The following is a 21,333-nucleotide window of genomic DNA, read 5'->3' as shown; positions in this document are numbered from 1 at the left end:
TTTTTTTTTTTTTTTTTTTCATCCACTGCTTCTCGGCAACCTAGCATACTTCTTTGTAATATATAATAAAGTTATGGGAAGTAGTGGACCCTGAACCTGTATATTATTTTTTTTTAATTTCTGTTTAGTTTTTTTTTTATTGTTATTATTATTATTTTTGTTTGTTTGTTATTTTTTTATTGTAAAAGAAAAATCTTCATGGAATGTGAAGAAGGAATTTTATGTTAAGGCACTAATTCCATAGCCTCCTTTCCTTCTTGAGATTAATAATAATAATAAAAAAGTATGTTCCCTTCCATGGAAACAAATAAGACTTCCTTCTCAGTCATAAAATGAATGTATAAGAAAACAATTTATCTTTAACCCTGCGATACTGGCTTTCGGCTTCGGCTTCTTCTGTGCAATAAACAAAATAGCCTTCTTTGCCAGCAGAAGATAAGTGATTGTAATATGAAACTGTAAAAGTGTACTTCTCCCCAATTGTTTTTGTTTAAGCGTCGTTTCGCTTAAATAAACGATTTTTGTTTATCTCGTTGGCTTGTCAACCAATGCCCAGTCGCTCGAATACAATTTTAAGCATATTGCCGTAGTTTTTCTTGTGGTCTTTATATTTCAGGGCGTTATAAAAAGCACACTTCAAGTACATGTAAAAATCAGTGGAATTGTCATTTCCCAGGTGATTAATTACGTAATTCACATAGTGTCCCATTAACCAATGGACCGAGTTGTTTTTTGCTGCTGGAAAATAGCAAGTCTGAGGCCTGAGGAATGTAACAGGGGGAAAATTTTCCACCGAAGATCTCGTAAGAAAAGCCAGTTGTTCCCTAATCCAATTACAGAGTTGTAGATTGCCACCGCACGTGAATCTGTGCACTAACGTGTCGATCAATTTACATTTGAGACATAGGTTCGTGTCGCTAACGCCGATTGCATGTAACCTTTCATTGGTGCTTACGGTCTCATTCACTGTTTTATACCACGCTGACTTGACGTCCGATGGTAGACCACGCATATTAATATTTTTCCATATGGCGTCCCAATCAGTGTGTGGGTATTTACTTTCCAATTTGTTTCTCCCCTCCATTTTCTTTCGATGGGACAGAATATCGCGGGCCGTAATCCGTCGTGAGTTGATGATGACACCGCCGAGATAGCTGAATTCCACAAAATATACACGAACGTACTGGAGCCGGTTATTTATTTTTTGCACATTCACCGGCGCCTGTAAACTGGCAGGCCTGACAACTTCAAATAATTTAGTTGTAATGCTATCAGCGTGGTCGCTAAGGATAGTGGCGGTCCTTTTTATAAAAAGCGCAGACGCCTTATTTCTGATGTCAACTAACCCCAAACCTCCATTCCTGGGATCTAAGGTCGCAGTTTTTGCGTCGACTCTGAATATTTCCCCTCTCCAAAGATAGCTGGCAATGGTAGACATTATCTTTTTTCCAATCATTTTCGGTAGTGGGAAGATCTGTGCTATAAAGTAACTCCTGGAGAGAATGCAGTGGTTAATGAAAATCACCCTCTGAACTTGGTTCAAGTTACGGTGGAGGTTTTCTCTTGTTGTTCCAAGAAGTTGTCCCGACGTATTTCTCCAATTGATAGCTGCCATTTTTAACGGACAAGGTGTCAGTGTTATTCCTAGTGCTTTGCATTGGGTGACCATTGTGGCCCAGGCTAAGGTGGTATGTTGAAAACCCCGCAGGTTTAGGAGTTTGCTTTTGTTTGCGTTGACACCTGCTCCGGAGACTCTACAGTACTTTTTAATTAGCGTTTCCAATTTCAAAATGTCGTCGGGATTTCGCAGGACGACTCCGACATCATCGGCATAGGCGTTTATGACTGTTCGGTGACCAGATAATGTGATGCCAGTTAGAGTGGCATGAACACTGCGGAGGAAAGGTTCTAATGAAAGCACGAATAGGAACATGGAGAGGGGGCTTCCTTGAGGAACGCCGCGCCTGATCTGAATCTGCTTTGTCCTCTGGCAGTTAACTGATATACAAGCGCTGATGCCTGTTGCAACATTGCTGATCACACTTACGACTCGCTCATTAAAACCTATTTTGTTCAGTGTGGCACTAAGGAATCTATGATCCACACGATCAAATGCTTTCTGGAAGTCAATAAACATGATAGCACATTTTATGGTGGTCACAGCAGTGATGGCAATTATATCTCTATATTCAGCTATGCTTTTGAAAATGCTCTTGGTAGGCACACAGGACTGGTATGGACTTACTATCTTTTTGGCCAACTGAGAGAGTCTGTTGTTTAAAATTCTGCCGATGATTTTATAATCAGAGTTTAACAGGGAAATAGGACGAAAGTTGTTGAGGTTTCTTTTTGCAGCATTTTTTGGGATTAGTACTATTGTGCTCTCTTTAAAAACAGCAGGTAAATGCTTTCCCTGAAGCACCTCGTTCGTCATTCGGGTAAACATGTCACCAATCAGTGGCCAGTATCGTTTATAAAATTCAACAGGCAAACCATCCGGTCCCGGCGATTTCCTCAGAGGAGATTTGCAGATGATTCTGTGGATATCTTCGTTAGTACACTCAACGAGAAGGTCTTCGTTTTCCTCGTCCGAGACCTGTGGAGCTATGTAACTAAGGAACTCATCGAAGGACTCTTCACATACCGGGTTGGCAGTGTATAGGTCTTCGTAATATTTGTGCACTGCATTGACGATGTCTCTCTGAGTCGTGAGTGTCTCGCCAGTTTCAGACTGAAGTCCATCAATGAAGGTGCGTCTCCTGTTTCTTTCGTGCTTCAGTAGATGGTACAAGGAAGCATGTTCATCCTCCACGACTGTCTTAGCCTTGGATTTTAATTTCAGACCCTCCATCTGCTGTCTTTTAAGACTGAGCAATTTGGCCTTAGTTTGCTTGATATCTGCCAGACGGACGTTGGAAGTGTTTGCCTGCTCATATAAATTTCGCAGCATGGTATAATAAAATTCGATGGAATTTTTCAAGTCTTTCGATCGTTGTACACTATACTGGATGAGAACTTTTCTCAGTTTAGGCTTTGCCCTGTTGCACCACCAGTCTAGTACTGAGACGTGTCTATCTGCAGAGCGGAGGCACAATGCCCACGCTTCTGTCAAACTTTCTTCTAATCCGTCGTCCTGCATCAGTGACGTATTAAGGTGCCATGAACTTCTAAAACGGCGAGTGGGTTGCGCAGTAAGGTTGATGGAAGCTAGCACGGAGCTATGATCAGAAAAGTAAACTGGAATCGTCTCTGCTTTAATGAAGGAGCTAACTAGACTTTGCGATATGTAGAGTCTGTCGATCCTGCTACGTGAGTGAGGACCTAGGAATGTAAATGCCACAAAAGTGGGATACATTATTTCCCAAGCATCTTTAAGCTGTAAAACAGTGACGAAACGCTTCAGTTCACTGCAGTTATTAAAATTCGGAACCTGGTCTTTCTTATTTATCACACAATTAAAATCACCGCCTATTATAAGATCTTTTGGGTTTTTCCGTAATAAATAAATGATTTCTTCTTTATAGAACTGTGCTCTTTCCATTCTATTGGATGTGCCAGAAGGGGCATACAGATTGATAAGGGTAGAACCAAAGACTTTTATACCTATCGCTCTGCCGGAGTCCAACCTCTCGATATCCGAGACAGGAATCCCCTCCCTGACTAAAATTGCTGTACCGACGTTGGTGTCAAGTGAGACATTTAAAATCGCCAAATATCCAGGCACTGTAAGATTAGTCAGCACTACTTCCTGTAGGAAAGCAATGTCCGTCCCTGACTCATATAAATAATCCTTGAGCGCTGTAACTTTAGTCACGGATGTAATCCTGTTAATATTGATAGTCGTAATTGTATATGCCTGGGACATTTAGTTTGCATAAAAAGTAAATAAGTGATTAAAAAGATAACAAAATATTAATAAAAAAAAAAAGAAAAGAGATGTGCAGCTTCTAGAAGAGAGAAACGACTCCGCTTAAACAAACATCTAAAAGAATAGTCAGTATTTGAAGCTCGGTAAACACTTCATCTGGTTCCTCTGAAATATGACTAAGACAGTAGTACAATTAGAAATGAAACTGGTTCAACAAAATCCCTTTCTTTTTTTCATCTTACAGCCTCATTTTGGTGCAGGATTCCGAACATCTCGGGTTTTAGTTTTACCGAGGGGCTTTGCATCACTAATGTCACTTGAAGGTACCTCCTTAGGTCTTTCCGTGATGATTTCATACAAGACGTTCTTGGCCGTCGCTTCCTCTTGTGCTGGTTGTTGTTTGCTTTGGTTACGGGAAGCTTTGAGAGTAGGTAGCGGTTTGAGTCGGCGTCTTCGGACATCTTGGTTCAACGCGCCGTCATTCGGATTGTCTATCTTTACCACCGTTGTGACCGAAGCTGCCTCAACAGCGTCCTTTTTACGAGTGCCATTTCCTTGTTCTTCCGTCACTAGCTCCAGAGTACTGACTGAGTCGGCGGTTTGTGGGTCTGTAAGTTCTTGAGTTGGGTTCCGCTCCGTCACCTCTTGTGCTTCGGAGTGCGCCTCTTCCGTCTCCGCGACAATCGTTACTGCGTCCCCTCCGTGGACCGTTTGTACCTGTTCAGCCGCCGACAGCGGCCGGGTTGCCTCAGCGGCTGTCGTCACGTCAATACATGTACTGTTTGTTTCCTCGAGCATATCCGCATTACACTGCTTCTGCTTGCGGGTGGAAGGCGAATTACGGGCGGACTCGCCGTCCGAGCCGTCATCGGTCGTTTCCAACGGTCGCTTCTTATTCTGGAGATCGCAATCGGGAACAGAAGGGTGTGATGTAATGACGCTCAGGGGAGGGAACTCCGTAGTAGTTATAGCGGGCACTGCAGAAGTACATGCACCACTGTCGTTAACCGAAAGAAGGGAAGTGCTATTTGGTAAGACATCGCTGAGGGTCAGTTTTTGACGCTGTGTTAGATTGTTCCTAAGAACAAAAACACGGCGCGGACAATCTTGTCGGAAATGACCTGTCTCATTGCAAATATTGCACGTGCGCTCCTGACCAGAATACACAACATGTGCTTTATGGCCTGCAACGGATATATGGGACGGAATGTTGGCTTTCACCTCCATTTCAACGGATCTAATGCCATTAAAACACTGTATCTTGTATAGCTTCGACCATCTTTCGTTATAGATAGATTTAACTTCGCCATATTTAGATAGAGCGTCCTTGATCAACTGATTATCAATTTCAATTGGAACATTCAAAATCCTGACATTGGTGTACATGATATCAGCTTTTCGTACAGAGACATTACTTTTTGAACCGTCTCGATGAACAAATTCGACGGAATTACCCCATTTTGCAAGCAACTTATCGACTGTCACTGAGTTCAGAAATTTAACAAAAACACAGTATTTTTCAGCATCTAATTGCGTGGTATGAACAGAGTCAGAATTAATACCGATTACCTCAGTCAGCCAATCGTGGATTTCCAGCGCAGTGGGTTGGACCGGCCGTGTTCCTTTCTCGAACGAGAAGACTAAAGTATTCTTCCTGACGGTGTCAGACATGGTCGTCGGTTCCGACGAAATTCCGGCAACAACCGAAATTGCGGCGAAGCACGAAACGTGGAACGGACGAAAGCACTATAAAAACACTTATCAGAGACACCACTCAAAAAATAACAGCGAAAATGTACAGCTAACTTCACGTAAACACCAAACACCGGCGATAGCGCTAACGTACGCGGAGTAAACAACAAGCACGTCCGACCGCGGCGACGGCTAAAGCCAGAATGCCGATTGCGCCACGTAGGCGTCGACTTTGGCTCACTTGTGCAATCTATATCAACTGAATTCGTACACATTCTGCAGGAATCTCGCAGAATGGTAGCATCTGCTTATGCCCCTTCACATGGTTAACGTGCATGCACACTGTAGCGACGCTCATAAACGAATGACATTATGCTACAAAATGCATACAAACCACTGTTCTGCCTATGCATTTAGAAAACCTCCTAGGCCAGTAGAATACTTGTCATAGGTTGTAGAACATCCCTTTCATTCAGTGTACTGCCATGTGATAGATATTGCTCGAGGTAGCTCCGCACGTTGCAGGAAAGTTAAAAAAATGGATGCCTTCTGTGACGTTCGAACTCACGACTCCTGGTTTACGAGACCAGTGCTCTACCACTGAGCTAAGAAGGCGGCGGCTTTGAATATGCGAGCTATCCCCGAATTCTCACTTCATCACACTGAATCTTGCAGCCCTCGACCAGATAATTGATTTTTCGCACCGCTGCTGCTGGGAGTGTCCACATTGCCGTTCTCCAAATCTCTCGAGTGTTTCGCCCTTACGATCGGCGACGACCGTCAGGCCACCAAAAGTTTGCGGTCTGCAATTTCTTGTCCTAGTGCACAGCTTGTGGGATAACGTGGCTCGACTGCGAAATGCGCCTTTCGGCTCCACTCTCTGGCTACAGTTTGCTGTTGTTCACAGTGGCACTGGCGTTGCCCATGGGGCTTCATGTAAGGCGACTGCACGTCGCTCGGCCAACAGCGGCCTACTGCAGACCGACACTTAAGAGACACAAAATACAAATCGACATCGAGAGACAGGCCCTGTCATATGGCACTCGCGACGCATACGCTGAAACTGAATGTAAATAAAACGTCTTTTGTAGTGGGCGTCGCTCCACTGCAGTGTCACACATGGTGAATAAATAGGAAAGGAAAACAGTAGAACGTCTGTGTAGGGCCATGTTTTTACCTACTGTGCCACCTGCCTGAATGTGTATAAGCATCTGTGGCATCACTCCTTCGCAGCCAAATTGCCACACCAGCTGTGTATCTCTAACAAAGTTGATGTATGTCCTCACCTCGGTGACGGATAAAACGATTTCGCCCCCGGGTGGGCTCGAACCACCAACCTTTCATTTAACAGCCGAACGCGCTAGCCGATTGCGCCACGGAGGCGTCGACTTTGGCTCACTTGTGCAATCTATATCAACGCAATTCGTACACATTCTGCAGGAATCTCGCAGAATGGTAGCATCTGCTTTTGCCTCTTCACATGGATAACGTGCATGCACACTGTAGCGACGCTCATAAACGAATGACATTATACTACAAAATGCATACAAACCACTGTTCTGCCTATGCATACAGAAAACCTCCTAGGCCAGTAGAATACTTGTCATAGGTTGTAGAACATCCCTTTCATTCAGTGTACTGCCATGTGATAGATATTGCTCGAGGTAGCTCCGCACGTTGCAGGAAAGTTAAAAAAATGGATGGCTTCTGTGAGGTTCGAACTCACGACACCTGGTTTACGAGACCAGTGCTCTACCACTGAGCTAAGAAGGCGGCAGCTTTGGATATGCGAGCTATCCCCGAATTCTCACTTCATCACACTGAATCTTGCAGCCCTCGACCAGATAATTGATTTGGCGCACTGCTGCTGCTGGGAGTGTCCACATTGCCGTTCTCCAAATCTCTCGAGTGTTTCGCCCTTACGATCGGCGACGACCGTCAGGCCACCAAAAGTTTGCGGTCTGCAATTTCTTGTCCTAGTGCACAGCTTGTGGGATAACGTGGCTCGACTGCGAAATGCGCCTTTCGGCGCCACTCTCTGGCTACAGTTTGCTGTTGTTCACAGTGGCACTGGCGTTGCCCATGGGGCTTCATGTAAGGCGACTGCACGTCGCTCGGCCAACAGCGGCCTACTGCAGACCGACACTTAAGAGACACAAAATACAAATCGACATCGAGAGACAGGCCCTGTCATATGGCACTCGCGACGCATACGCTGAAATTGAATGTAAATAAAACGTCTTTTGTAGTGGGCGTCGCTCCACTGCAGTGTCACACATGGTGAATAAATAGGAAAACAGTAGAACGTCTGTGTAGGGCCATGTTTTTACCTACTGTGCCACCTGCCTGAATGTGTATAAGCATCTGTGGCATCACTCCTTCGCAGCCAAATTGCCACACTAGCTGTGTATCTCTAACAAAGTTTATGTATGTCCTCACCTCGGTGACGGATAAAACGATTTCGCCCCCGGGTGGGCTCGAACCACCAACCTTTCGGTTAACAGCCGAACGCGCTAGCCGATTGCGCCACGGAGGCGTCGACTTTGGCTCACTTGTGCAATCTATATCAACGCAATTCGTACACATTCTGCAGGAATCTCGCAGAATGGTAGCATCTGCTTTTGCCTCTTCACATGGATAACGTGCATGCACACTGTAGCGACGCTCATAAACGAATGACACTATACTACAAAATGCATACAAACCACTGTTCTGCCTATGCATTCAGAAAACCTCCTAGGCCAGTAGAATACTTGTCATAGGTTGTAGAACATCCCCTTCATTCAGTGTAGTGCCATGTGATAGATATTGCTCGAGGTAGCTCCGCACGTTGCAGGAAAGTTAAAAAAATGGATGCCTTCTGTGAGGTTCGAACTCACGACTCCTGGTTTACGAGACCAGTGCTCTACCACTTTTTTTTTCTATTTTTTTTTCACTTTTTGCTTTTTTTGGGCCTCCCTTCTCCCCACACAGCCCATCCATTCGCTCTCCTTTTATGCCTTCTTCGGCGAGCTTCTATGCTATATCGACTGATTTTTTTTTCAAATTTATTGTGACAGTTAGGGAAATGAAATGATGTTTGGCTTCTTCGCCATGTGAGGCTTCTCCTCCGTAGAACTGAAAATTGAAAAATTAAGGCTTCTTGGGAATTACTAAATTGTCACTCTTGCTTCATACTGAAAAAAATTAAACAAAAATAGAAAGATTGTAACTGAGGAACACGTGCAAGAAGCTTCCACTGCATTGTGTGCAACGAAACCACCTTCCGATATTACCGAGATCCTGGAAAATCATCATAGATGAAAGTAGTTGCTGGAGATATGGGGTTCATCCAGCAGTAAGTGTGAAGCCGCAGTGCCGTTTCGGGGTTCTGTCCGAGGCCTTCACGGCTACCGTAGCGGCCCTGGGGCACACGAAGTCCCCACCGTACTTCACCCTCAACAGCGATCCCCTACTTTGGCCTGTGACTACATTTTTCGTAGACGAGGGCTATTAAGATGTTTATCCAATCCCTTGTCTCTGAAACAGAATGTGTAACATGTTACCAAAAGTTTTTTTGTGGTCCCTGCGCGTACATATCTGATAATATTTTGCTCGTTCGTATAATTCGTATTCTAAAACACGGTCATTGCCGTGTTCAGATATAACGTAATGTACATAATTGCCAAACAACCACAACACAGCATTGGTTTTCTGGACAGGGAAGAAAACACCATCGGGGAAGAGTAATTTTTCAACATTGATCTCAGTACTAACAGTTCTGGTTATAAAGGCTACCCGCCGTTGGAGTCCCCTCCATATTTCGGCGTATCCGCCACAGAGGAAGCGGTGGATCAATGTGTCAACTGCGTCACATCGGGTGCACACAATCGTGTCACTAAGACCAATGGAGTGCAACTTCTCGTTAGTGGAAACTACGTTATTAACAACTCGGTACCAGGTTGCCTGAATGTCGGAAGACAGTTCACGATTACTAATATTTTTCCAAATTCTTTTCCAGTCTTTGTCGGGATATCTGCACTCCATTTTGTTGACATGTTCTTTCGTTGTTAAGAGTTCCATTAATTTCCTGCAATTCCTTGATTGTGGATTCGTGACAATACTGTCCATGTAGCTAATCTCTAAAAAGAACTGGCGAATATATTTCAATTTATAATTAATTCCGCCTATATTTATGGGTGGACGTAAATTTTCTGGCTGTAGGAGTCGATACAGCCTGGCTGTAATACTATGTGGATGTTTTTCTATAATTTGTAGGGTCCTCTTTATATATAACGCCGTAGTCTTCCGCCATATATCTGTTAAACCTAGGCCACCTTCAGCGGAAGGTAACGTAACTGTATCGACTGCTACTCTAAAAATATTCCCTGTCCATATAAATCGGCAAATGATACTCATTATACGTTTGGCAATGGGTTTCGAAACTGGCAATATTTGACCTATATATATAGCTTTTGATAAAATGGACCAATTAATTATTCTGATTCGTTGTTTAATGTTCAGATGTCTGGTCTGATTGAGTATTGTGGCTCCTCTGATTGTATCCAGTACTTTCTTCCAATTTTAGGTCATGGTCTGAAGCGGACATCGGTAAAAGGTGACACCCAGAGCGGTGTGACGATCGACGGAGCGTGCCCATCCCAAACGGACATCTTGAAGACCTTTAAGATTTAAAAACGAACTCTTCACCTCGTTAACCCTAGCGCCTGTAGCTTCACAAAAGATCTGATTATTCGTAGTTAATTTCTCTAAATCTTCGTTACTACGAATAACCACTCCAACGTCATCAGCATATGCATTGGTGACGTTGTTAACGCCAGATATCGTGATGCCCTCAAGATCGACATCGAGTCTCCTTAGTAAAGGCTCCAGTGCAACAACATACAGGAGCATTGACAAAGGACTTCCCTGCGGGACGCCGTTGCGAATTTCAATGGGTGGAGTGAAATGCCCATTTACAGACACTTGTGTTTGGATGCCTTCAACAATGTTAATTAAAACTTGCACAAAATGTTGACTAAAACCCACATAGGTCAACGTTCTGAACAAAAATAAGTGGTTGACCCTGTCAAAAGCCTTTGAGAAGTCGATAAAGGCAAGGCCTCCTGGTGAGGATGACGTTGCAAAAATTGCAGAGACATCCCTATATTCACAAACAGTTTTAAAAATATTCCGCCCCGAGAGACAGGTTTGGTGGTCACCTATGATCTTCTCCATTAGAGGTCTCAGTCTTTCCTTCAGTACACGTGCAATTATTTTATAATCCGAGTTCATCAAACATATTGGTCTCAATTGATTGAGATCTTTAACTGTCGCGTTCCTTCCCTTTGGTATTAGCACAGTTACGCTTTCTTTGAACTCGCGTGGAACAGTAACACCTTGCAACACTTCATTTATCACTTCTGTGAATTGATTACCGATGAGAGGCCAAAATTTACAATAAAACTCTACAGGCAAGCCATCAGGCCCTGGGGACTTACGGGTAGGCGAATATTTAAGTATATCAAACACCTCCTCACATGTGATCGCAGTGGTAAGGGACACATTGTCCTCGTCATTGATAACGTTGTCGATACCTGTAGTTCGTAGCAAATCGTTCGCACAGTCTAGATTATACCGGGTATCAGTATATAACGTACGATAAAATCCATAAACTGCATTTAAAATGTCAGAGTGTTCCGTCAGCACCCGGTTATCGCCCACTCTAAGACAAGCAATAAACGCTCGTCTTCTATTTCTTTCATGTTCGAGTAAGTGGTACAGCGATGCGTTTTCGTCCTCCACCGTTGTCGGGACACGAGATTTAATTTTTAAACCCTCCAGCTGTTGTCGCTTGAGACTTATGAGGTGAGCCTTGATCTTCTTTATTTCAATGAAAACCTCATCAGTCATCTGCTGAGCTGATAGTTCCCTTAAGCATGTATAGTAAAATTCAACGGTATTGCGAGACCACATCGCTCGCTCCCTCCCGTAAGCTATTAGGGATGATCTCAATTTCTTTTTAGCACATGAGGTCCACCACGCAAGGCGAGAGCTGTATTTATGGCGCATACGTAGAGCAGCCTGCCATACCTCCGCTACTGTTCTTGATAGGGCACCCTCGAACAACATATGGGTATTCAGCTTCCATAAGGGGCGACCCCAATACGTTCCTTGCTTCTGAAACCGAATGCTGCATTTCACTGCGAGATGGTCCGAAAAGGTAGTGGGAATTACTTCGATACTACTGATTTTATTTTCCAGGTTTGCTGTGACGTATATTCTGTCTATTCTGCTTTGCGAGCGACTACTGATGTACGTAAATTTGACTAACGTGGGGTATTTGCTTTCCCACACGTCTGTCCACTTCATGTTTGTCACCAAAGCCGCCAGTTCCCTGGAGAAGTTAAAATTTGGTCGCTGATCCTTTTTGTGAAGTACACAATTAAAGTCACCACCGATTAAAGCTTCCGCCGGATTCCCCTTAAGTAAATAGACCATATCGTTCTTAAAAAAATTAGCCCTATCATCTCTAGCGTTGTTACCAGAGGGGACATATACATTTAAAACAGTAGTAGTAAAAATTTTACAACTGATGCCCCTCCCATTTTCTAACAGACAGATATCCTTCACATCAATACCATCTTTGACAAGGATCGCAGTCCCACATGTGGCTTCCGGTGCAATATTTAAAATCTCTTGAAAACCTGGGACATAAAAGTTGTGGACATTAAATTCCTGTAGGAGGGCTATATCAGTATCCGACTGGTAAAGGAAATCTTTTAAAGAAGCGACTTTCGTTTCACTGCGAATCCGATTTATATTGATCGTGGTCCCATTATATGTCAGTTCCGTTGGCATAGGTGCAGGTAAAAGAAATTGGCTAATGAAGTATACCCCATGCAGAGTCACGTCTGTACCATTCCATTCTGTCTGTCAGAAAGAAAAATAGACATTAAAAAAAAAATTAAATGCCACTAGCATGTGTCAGGTCCATCTCCATTCCGTGGTCGGTGCGATCTTCTTGGGCATCGGCCCAATCAAGTCCTTTTCCTGAGACAGTTCGGTCTAAATCCATAGTAGTGCCGGTCTGCAAACCTGCGTCGCCAAGCGGCGCGCGAGGTTGTTGTTGAAAATCATCTGCATCGGCACGACTCATCTCCGCTTCAGTACACTCGTTAACTCGTGCTACTGGGCATTGTTCTCGTAGTCGTTCATTATCCCTTAAATGTTTTAACTTTTCCCGCAATGCAGGAGCTAAACTCTCTGCTGCTTTGTGTGCCAATCTCCTCTTCTTGCCTTTCTTCGAAGATCTCTTCGGCGATCTAGCAGGAGATGAAGTTTGCGACCTGTCAGGAGAAGTACCGGATGATACGTCTGACGTCGCCTGTTCCTTTTTTCGGACAAAAGTCCGCGTATCGCATTCCACAACGGCAGAAGGAGGCGCATCTTTTTCCATGGCTCCCACTGGTAGCAACCCAGTCTCCAATTCTACACTATCGCTCGTTGTGGTTTCCTTGACGCAAGTGTTTTCTGTGGGCGCCAACGTGAAACCAATGTCCAGATTGCTATCTTCGTTCATAGTTCCCGCAGAGTGGATGCCTGAAGCGTCCACTCCTCGGAAGCTAGTGGCAATATCCTCACGTTGGTGGGAATCCTGACGACGCAAGGAAACCTCCGTTGCGGGTATTTGGGGATCTTCGGCCGAGTCCGCGGAAGAACGAGCAACCACAGTGGGAGAGTTGGAAAAAGTTGGCGTCGGCATAGATTCGAGGGGCGCGGAGCTAATCGGCAGACCATCCGCAAATCTAGAGCTTGAAGCCGGAGTATCATCGACAACCGCCCGCGAGGCAGCAGGCTCCCCGCGCACAGGCGGCACCGACTCGCCTCGGCTGCGGAAGTCAGCAGCGGCAGCGTATGACAACTTCATACCAACAACAGGGCCGGAACTCGGCATCTCGTCACGCGGTAACTGCGGGACACGCCTCCGTGAACATTCTGCACGAATATGTTCCGTGGAATTGCATAAAGCGCAAGTCCGCGGTTGCCCATCATAGATAATCAAAGCACGATACCCACAAATATTAAGATAAGAGGGGACATGCTTCTGTAATTCAATCTTAATTTGCCTTACGCCGTTCAAGACAGGAAACATATGAGCTTCAGATCACCTTTCTGCCACATTGGAAATAATTCTGCCATAAGGCCGAAGGGCAACATTAAGTTCTTCGGGCGGAATTGCAAAAGGGAGCTCAAACACTCTGATCGTACGAATCCCGTACCCAGCATGACTAACAGCAACGTCACTCACATTCCCATCAGAATGATTAAACTTCACGCTACCTCCGCAACGATCCACAATGGAACTACATAATTCTGGACTTTTCATCTTCAGATACACAGCATTTGTCACAAACGAGAGATAAACTCCGACAACATCATCACCGTTAAACAATACTTTTTCGATAAACCATGCTTTAATTTCAAATGCTTTAGGTCGAACGAAATTTCGATCGAAAGTAAACTTGATTGTGTCTTTCCTCAAATAATTCGACCTATTCATTCTAGAACTTCATGAATACAAGTGCAACACGAATAGCGGCTTAGCAGCACCACTAACCTCAAACGCAGCGACTCAGCCTGTGTTTACTACAGCCAGACGTCCAGCTCCGCCACACGTCCGTCCCGCTCGGCGGCTGACTCGCAACTGTCTGAGCTAAGAAGGTGGCAGCTTTGAATATGCGAGCTATCCCCGAATTCTCACTTCATCACACTGAATCTTGCAGCCCTCGACCAGATAATTGATTTGGCGCACTGCTGCTGCTGGGAGTGTCCACATTGCCGTTCTCCAAATCTCTCGAGTGTTTCGCCCTTACGATCGGCGACGACCGTCAGGCCACCAAAAGTTTGCGGTCTGCAATTTCTTGTCCTAGTGCACAGCTTGTGGGATAACGTGGCTCGACTGCGAAATGCGCCTTTCGGCTCCACTCTCTGGCTACAGTTTGCTGTTGTTCACAGTGGCACTGGCGTTGCCCATGGGGCTTCATGTAAGGCGACTGCACGTCGCTCGGTCAACAGCGGCCTACTGCAGACCGACACTTAAGAGACACAAAATACAAATCGACATCGAGAGACAGGCCCCGTCATATGGCACTCGCGACGCATACGCTGAAATTGAATGTAAATAAAACGTCTTTTGTAGTGGGCGTCGCTCCACTGCAGTGTCACACATGGTGAATAAATAGGAAAACAGTAGAACGTCTGTGTAGGGCCATGTTTTTACCTACTGTGCCACCTGCCTGAATGTGTGTAAGCATCTGTGGCATCACTCCTTCACAGCCAAATTGCCACACTAGCTGTGTATCTCTAACAAAGTTGATGTATGTCCTCACCTCGGTGACGGATAAAACGATTTCGCCTCCGGGTGGGCTCGAACCACCAACCTTTTGGTTAACAGCCGAACGCGCTAGCCGATTGCGCCACGGAGGCGTCGACTTTGGCTCACTTGTGCAATCTATATCAACGCAATTCGTACACATTCTGCAGGAATCTCGCAGAATGGTAGCATCTGCTTATGCCCCTTCACATGGTTAACGTGCATGCACACTGTAGCGACGCTCATAAACGAATGACATTATACTACAAAATGCATACAAACCACTGTTCTGCCTATGCATTCAGAAAACCTCCTAGGCCAGTAGAATACTTGTCATAGGTTGTAGAATATCCCTTTCATTCAGTGTACTGCCATGTGATAGATATTGCTCGAGGTAGCTCCGCACGTTGCAGGAAAGTTAAAAAAATGGATGCCTTCTGTGAGGTTCGAACTCACGACTCCTGGTTTACGAGACTAGTGCTCTACCACTGAGCTAAGAAGGCGGCACCTTTGGATATGCGAGCTATCCCCGAATTCTCACTTCATCACACTGAATCTTGCAGCCCTCGACCAGATAATTGATTTGGCGCACTGCTGCTGCTGGGAGTGTCCACATTGCCGTTCTCCAAATCTCTCGAGTGTTTCGCCCTTACGATCGGCGACGACCGTCAGGCCACCAAAAGTTTGCGGTCTGCAATTTCTTGTCCTAGTGCACAGCTTGTGGGATAACGTGGCTCGACTGCGAAATGCGCCTTTCGGCTCCACTCTCTGGCTACAGTTTGCTGTTGTTCACAGTGGCACTGGCGTTGCCCATGGGGCTTCATGTAAGGCGACTGCACGTCGCGCGGCAAACAGCGGCCTACTGCAGACCGACACTTAAGAGACACATAATACAAATCGACATCGAGAGACAGGCCCTGTCATATGGCACTCGCGACGCATACGCTGAAATTGAATGTAAATAAAACGTCTATTGTAGTGGGCGTCGCTCCACTGCAGTGTCACACATGGTGAATAAATAGGAAAACAGTAGAACGTCTGTGTAGGGCCATGTTTTTACCTACTGTGCCACCTGCCTGAATGTGTATAAGCATCTGTGGCATCACTCCTTCGCAGCCAAATTGCCACACTAGCTGTGTATCTCTAACAAAGTTGATGTATGTCCTCACCTCGGTGACGGATAAAACGATTTCGCCCCCGGGTGGGCTCGAACCACCAACCTTTCGGTTAACAGCCGGACGCGCTAGCCGATTGCGCCACGGAGGCGTCGACTTTGGCTCACTTGTGCAATCTATATCAACGCAATTCGTACACATTCTGCAGGAATCTCGCAGAATGGTAGCATCTGCTTATGCCCTTTCACATGGTTAACGTGCATGCACACTGTAGCGACGCTCATAAACGAATGACATTATGCTACAAAATGCATACAAACCACTGTTCTGCCTATGCATTCAGAAAACCTCCTAGGCCAGTAGAATACTTGTCATAGGTTGTAGAACATCCCTTTCATTCAGTGTACTGCCATGTGATAGATATTGCTCGAGGTAGCTCCGCACGTTGCAGGAAAGTTAAAAAAATGGATGCCTTCTGTGAGGTTCGAACTCACGACTCCTGGTTTACGAGACCAGTGCTCTACCACTGAGCTAAGAAGGCGACAGCTTTGAATATGCGAGCTATCCCCGAATTCTCACTTCATCACACTGAATCTTGCAGCCCTCGACCAGATAATTGATTTGGCGCACTGCTGCTGCTGGGAGTGTCCACATTGCCGTTCTCCAAATCTCTCGAGTGTTTCGCCCTTACGATCGGCGACGACCGTCAGGCCACCAAAAGTTTGCGGTCTGCAATTTCTTGTCCTAGTGCACAGCTTGTGGGATAACGTGGCTCGACTGCGAAATGCGCCTTTCGGCTCCACTCTCTGGCTACAGTTTGCTGTTGTTCACAGTGGCACTGGCGTTGCCCATGGGGCTTCATGTAAGGCGACTGCACGTCGCTCGGCCAACAGCGGCCTACTGCAGACCGACACTTAAGAGACACAAAATACAAATCGACATCGAGAGACAGGCCCTGTCATATGGCACTCGCGACGTATACGCTGAAATTGAATGTAAATAAAACGTCTTTTGTAGTGGGCGTCGCTCCACTGCAGTGTCACACATGGTGAATAAATAGGAAAACAGTAGAACGTCTGTGTAGGGCCATGTTTTTACCTACTGTGCCACCTGCCTGAATGTGTATAAGCATCTGTGGCATCACTCCTTCGCAGCCAAATTGCCACACTAGCTGTGTATCTCTAACAAAGTTTATGTATGTCCTCACCTCGGTGACGGATAAAACGATATCGCCCCCGGGTGGGCTCGAACCACCAACCTTTCGGTTAACAGCCCACGCGCTAGCCGATTGCGCCACGGAGGCGTCGACTTTGGCTCACTTGTGCAATCTATATCAACGCAATTCGTACACATTCTGCAGGAATCTCGCAGAATGGTAGCATCTGCTTTTGCCTCTTCACATGGATAACGTGCATGCACACTGTAGCGACGCTCATAAACGAATGACATTACACTACAAAATGCATACAAACCACTGTTCTGCCTATGCATTCAGAAAACCTCCTAGGCCAGTAGAATACTTGTCATAGGTTGTAGAACATCCCTTTCATTCAGTGTACTGCCATGTGATAGATATTGCTCGAGGTAGCTCCGCACGTTGCAGGAAAGTTAAAAAAATGGAGCCCTTCTGTGACGTTCGAACTCACGACTCCTGGTTTACGAGACCAGTGCTCTACCACTGAGCTAAGAAGGCGGCAGCTTTGAATATGCGAGCTATCCCCCAATTCTCACTTCATCACACTGAATCTTGCAGCCCTCGACCAGATAATTGATTTGGCGCACTGCTGCTGCTGGGAGTGTCCACATTGCCGTTCTCCAAATCTCACGAGTGTTTCGCCCTTACGATCGGCGACGACCGTCAGGCCACCAAAAGTTTGCGGTCTGCAATTTCTTGTCCTAGTGCACAGCTTGTGGGATAACGTGGCTCGACTGCGAAATGCGCCTTTCGGCTCCACTCTCTGGCTACAGTTTGCTGTTGTTCACAGTGGCACTGGCGTTGCCCATGGGGCTTCATGTAAGGCGACTGCACGTCGCTCGGCCAACAGCGGCCTACTGCAGACCGACACTTAAGAGACACAAAATACAAATTGACATCGAGAGACAGGCCCTGTCATATGGCACTCGCGACGCATACGCTGAAATTGAATGTAAATAAAACGTCTTTTGTAGTGGGCGTCGCTCCACTGCAGTGTCACACATGGTGAATAAATAGGAAAACAGTAGAACGTCTGTGTAGGGCCATGTTTTTACCTACTGTGCCACCTGCCTGAATGTGTATAAGCATCTGTGGCATCACTCCTTCGCAGCCAAATTGCCACACTACCTGTGTATCTCTAACAAAGTTGATGTATGTCCTCACCTCGGTGACGGATAAAACGATTTCGCCCCCGGGTGGGCTCGAACCACCAACCTTTCGGTTAACAGCCGGACGCGCTAGCCGATTGCGCCACGGAGGCGTCGACTTTGGCTCACTTGTGCAATCTATATCAACGCAATTCGTACACATTCTGCAGGAATCTCGCAGAATGGTAGCATCTGCTTATGCCCCTTCACATGGTTAACGTGCATGCACACTGTAGCGACGCTCATAAACGAATGACATTATACTACAAAATGCATACAAACCACTGTTCTGCCTATGCATTCAGAAAACCTCCTAGGCCAGTAGAATACTAGTCATAGGTTGTAGAACATCCCTTTCATTCAGTGTACTGCCATGTGATAGATATTGCTCGAGGTAGCTCCGCACGTTGCAGGAAAGTTAAAAAAATGGATGCCTTCTGTGAGGTTCGAACTCACGACTCCTGGTTTACGAGACCAGTGCTCTACCACTGAGCTAAGAAGGCGGCAGCTTTGAATATGCGAGCTATCCCCGAATTCTCACTTCATCACACTGAATCTTGCAGCCCTCGACCAGATAATTGATTTGGCGCACTGCTGCTGCTGGGAGTGTCCACATTGCCGTTCTCCAAATCTCTCGAGTGTTTCGCCCTTACGATCGGCGACGACCGTCAGGCCACCAAAAGTTTGCGGTCTGCAATTTCTTGTCCTAGTGCACAGCTTGTGGGATAACGTGGCTCGACTGCGAAATGCGCCTTTCGGCTCCACTCTCTGGCTACAGTTTGCTGTTGTTCACAGTGGCACTGGCGTTGCCCATGGGGCTTCATCTAAGGCGACTGCACGTCGCTCGGCCAACAGCGGCCTACTGCAGACCGACACTTAAGAGACACAAAATACAAATCGACATCGAGAGACAGGCCCCGTCATATGGCACTCGCGACGTATACGCTGAAATTGAATGTAAATAAAACGTCTTTTGTAGTGGGCGTCGCTCCACTGCAGTGTCACACATGGTGAATAAATAGGAAAACAGTAGAACGTCTGTGTAGGGCCATGTTTTTACCTACTGTGCCACCTGCCTGAATGTGTATAAGCATCTGTGGCATCACTCCTTCGCAGCCAAATTGCCACACTAGCTGTGTATCTCTAACAAAGTTGATGTATGTCCTCACCTCGGTGACGGATAAAACGATTTCGCCCCCGGGTGGGCTCGAACCACCAACCTTTCGGTTAACAGCCGAACGCGCTAGCCGATTGCGCCACAGAGGCGTCGACTTTGGCTCACTTGTGCAATCTATATCAACTTAATTCGTACACATTCTGCAGGAATCTCGCAGAATGGTAGCATCTGCTTATGCCCCTTCACATGGTTAACGTGCATGCACACTGTAGCGACGCTCATAAACGAATGACATTATACTACAAAATGCATACAAACCACTGTTCTGCCTATGCATTCAGAAAACCTCCTAGGCCAGTAGAATACTTGTCATAGGTTGTAGAACATCCCTTTCATTCAGTGTACTGCCATGTGATAGATATTGCTCGAGGTAGCTCCGCACGTTGCAGGAAAGTTAAAAAAATGGATGCCTTCTGTGAGGTTCGAACTCACGACTCCTGGTTTACGAGACCAGTGCTCTACCACTTTTTTTTCTTTTTTTTTTAATTTTTTTTCTTTTTTTTTATTTTTTTTCTTTTTTGGGCCTCCCTTCTCCCCACACAGCCCATCCATTCGCTCTCCTTTTATGCCTTCTTCGGCGAGCTTCTATGCTATATCGACTGATTTTTTTTTTCAAATTTACTGTGACAGTTAGGGAAATGAAATGATGTTTGGCTTCTTCGCCATGTGAGGCTTCTCCTCCGTAGAACTGAAAATTGAAAAATTAAGGCTTCTTGGGAATTAATAAATTTTCACTCTTGCTTCATACTGAAAAAAATTAAACAAAAATAGAAAGATTGTAACTGAGGAACACGTGCAAGAAGCTTCCACTGCATTGTGTGCAACGAAACCACCTTCCGATATTACCGAGATCCTGGAAAATCATCATAGATGAAAGTAGTTGCTGGAGATATGGGGTTCATCCAGCAGTAAGTGTGAAGCCGCAGTGCCGTTTCGGGGTTCTGTCCGAGGCCTTCACGGCTACCGTAGCGGCCCTGGGGCACACGAAGTCCCCACCGTACTTCACCCTCAACAGCGATCCCCTACTTTGGCCTGTGACTACATTTTTCGTAGACGAGGCTATTAAGATGTTTATCCAATCCCTTGTCTCTGAAACAGAATGTGTAACATGTTACCAAAAGTTTCTTTGTGGTCCCTGCGCGTACATATCTGATAATATTTTGCTCGTTCGTATAATTCGTATTCTAAAACACGGTCATTGCCGTGTTCAGATATAACGTAATGTACATAATTGCCAAACAACCACAACACAGCATTGGTTTTCTGGACAGGGAAGAAAACACCATCGGGGAAGAGTAATTTTTCAACATTGATCTCAGTACTAACAGTTCTGGTTATAAAGGCTACCCGCCGTTGGAGTCCCCTCCATATTTCGGCGTATCCGCCACAGAGGAAGCGGTGGATCAATGTGTCAACTGCGTCACATCGGGTGCACACAATCGTGTCACTAAGACCAATGGAGTGCAACTTCTCGTTAGTGGAAACTACGTTATTAACAACTCGGTACCAGGTTGCCTGAATGTCGGAAGACAGTTCACGATTACTAATATTTTTCCAAATTCTTTTCCAGTCTTTGTCGGGATATCTGCACTCCATTTTGTTGACATGTTCTTTCGTTGTTAAGAGTTCCATTAATTTCCTGCAATTCCTTGATTGTGGATTCGTGACAATACTGTCCATGTAGCTAATCTCTAAAAAGAACTGGCGAATATATTTCAATTTATAATTAATTCCGCCTATATTTATGGGTGGACGTAAATTTTCTGGCTGTAGGAGTCGATAC

The 21,333-nt window shown here is 45.6% G+C and overlaps 13 non-coding genes across 13 annotated transcripts; all 13 read right to left on the bottom strand.

Moving 5' to 3' along the window:
- Positions 1–6,103: 6,103 nt before the first annotated feature.
- On the bottom strand, positions 6,104–6,175 carry Trnat-cgu (transfer RNA threonine (anticodon CGU)). Its single transcript has one exon. It is a non-coding gene; the product is annotated as a tRNA-Thr (tRNA).
- A 694-nt stretch (positions 6,176–6,869) lies between these two features.
- Positions 6,870–6,943, bottom strand: Trnan-guu (transfer RNA asparagine (anticodon GUU)). Its single transcript has one exon. It is a non-coding gene; the product is annotated as a tRNA-Asn (tRNA).
- Positions 6,944–7,261: 318 nt separating this feature from the next.
- Trnat-cgu (transfer RNA threonine (anticodon CGU)) lies at positions 7,262–7,333 on the bottom strand. The gene has a single exon. It is a non-coding gene; the product is annotated as a tRNA-Thr (tRNA).
- Positions 7,334–8,022: 689 nt separating this feature from the next.
- Positions 8,023–8,096, bottom strand: Trnan-guu (transfer RNA asparagine (anticodon GUU)). Its single transcript has one exon. It is a non-coding gene; the product is annotated as a tRNA-Asn (tRNA).
- A 6,858-nt stretch (positions 8,097–14,954) lies between these two features.
- Trnan-guu (transfer RNA asparagine (anticodon GUU)) lies at positions 14,955–15,028 on the bottom strand. Its single transcript has one exon. It is a non-coding gene; the product is annotated as a tRNA-Asn (tRNA).
- Positions 15,029–15,346: 318 nt separating this feature from the next.
- On the bottom strand, positions 15,347–15,418 carry Trnat-cgu (transfer RNA threonine (anticodon CGU)). Its single transcript has one exon. It is a non-coding gene; the product is annotated as a tRNA-Thr (tRNA).
- Positions 15,419–16,107: 689 nt separating this feature from the next.
- Positions 16,108–16,181, bottom strand: Trnan-guu (transfer RNA asparagine (anticodon GUU)). Its single transcript has one exon. It is a non-coding gene; the product is annotated as a tRNA-Asn (tRNA).
- A 318-nt stretch (positions 16,182–16,499) lies between these two features.
- Trnat-cgu (transfer RNA threonine (anticodon CGU)) lies at positions 16,500–16,571 on the bottom strand. Its single transcript has one exon. It is a non-coding gene; the product is annotated as a tRNA-Thr (tRNA).
- A 689-nt stretch (positions 16,572–17,260) lies between these two features.
- On the bottom strand, positions 17,261–17,333 carry Trnan-guu (transfer RNA asparagine (anticodon GUU)). The gene has a single exon. It is a non-coding gene; the product is annotated as a tRNA-Asn (tRNA).
- A 317-nt stretch (positions 17,334–17,650) lies between these two features.
- Positions 17,651–17,723, bottom strand: Trnat-cgu (transfer RNA threonine (anticodon CGU)). The gene has a single exon. It is a non-coding gene; the product is annotated as a tRNA-Thr (tRNA).
- A 689-nt stretch (positions 17,724–18,412) lies between these two features.
- On the bottom strand, positions 18,413–18,486 carry Trnan-guu (transfer RNA asparagine (anticodon GUU)). The gene has a single exon. It is a non-coding gene; the product is annotated as a tRNA-Asn (tRNA).
- A 318-nt stretch (positions 18,487–18,804) lies between these two features.
- Positions 18,805–18,876, bottom strand: Trnat-cgu (transfer RNA threonine (anticodon CGU)). Its single transcript has one exon. It is a non-coding gene; the product is annotated as a tRNA-Thr (tRNA).
- Positions 18,877–19,565: 689 nt separating this feature from the next.
- Positions 19,566–19,639, bottom strand: Trnan-guu (transfer RNA asparagine (anticodon GUU)). Its single transcript has one exon. It is a non-coding gene; the product is annotated as a tRNA-Asn (tRNA).
- Positions 19,640–21,333: the final 1,694 nt, after the last annotated feature.

The sequence above is a fragment of the Schistocerca gregaria genome, chromosome 5 (assembly GCF_023897955.1).
Source record: "Schistocerca gregaria isolate iqSchGreg1 chromosome 5, iqSchGreg1.2, whole genome shotgun sequence".
Lineage (NCBI taxonomy): Eukaryota > Metazoa > Arthropoda > Insecta > Orthoptera > Acrididae > Schistocerca > Schistocerca gregaria.
Note: the sequence above shows the minus strand (reverse complement) of the source record. Positions and strands in the feature narration are given on the sequence as shown.